We start from the raw sequence: 362 nt of genomic DNA, 5'->3' as shown, positions 1-362 counted from the left end.
TATTATTATTATTTTAAATTTGACCAGAAAGTGATAGAAAAAGAGAGTAAGAAAGAGAGAGGGAAAGTGGGAAGGCAAGCCACCAGGTCCAGGACTTAAACTGTGGTCAGCCATGTGGGAGTCCAGTGCTTTAACCACCATGCCACCTAACAGTCTCCTTCCCAGTTCTTATGCTCATGAATTCCAGAGTGTTTTAGTTATGAGAGGGAAGACCTGAGAATAATTGTGCTATTCCATTTTGGTCAGAACCACAAGTACAAGACCACTTTCAAAGAGTACTCAGATTTGAGACCAGCAGTTAGCGTAATGGCTATGTCACTGGATTCCCATGTAGTCGAATGCAGTTCGGGTCCCGAACCCGG

Source organism: Tupaia chinensis, unplaced genomic scaffold (genome assembly GCF_000334495.1).
Source record: "Tupaia chinensis unplaced genomic scaffold, TupChi_1.0 Scaffold144034_1, whole genome shotgun sequence".
NCBI lineage: Eukaryota > Metazoa > Chordata > Mammalia > Scandentia > Tupaiidae > Tupaia > Tupaia belangeri.
This window is presented reverse-complemented; position numbering follows the sequence as displayed.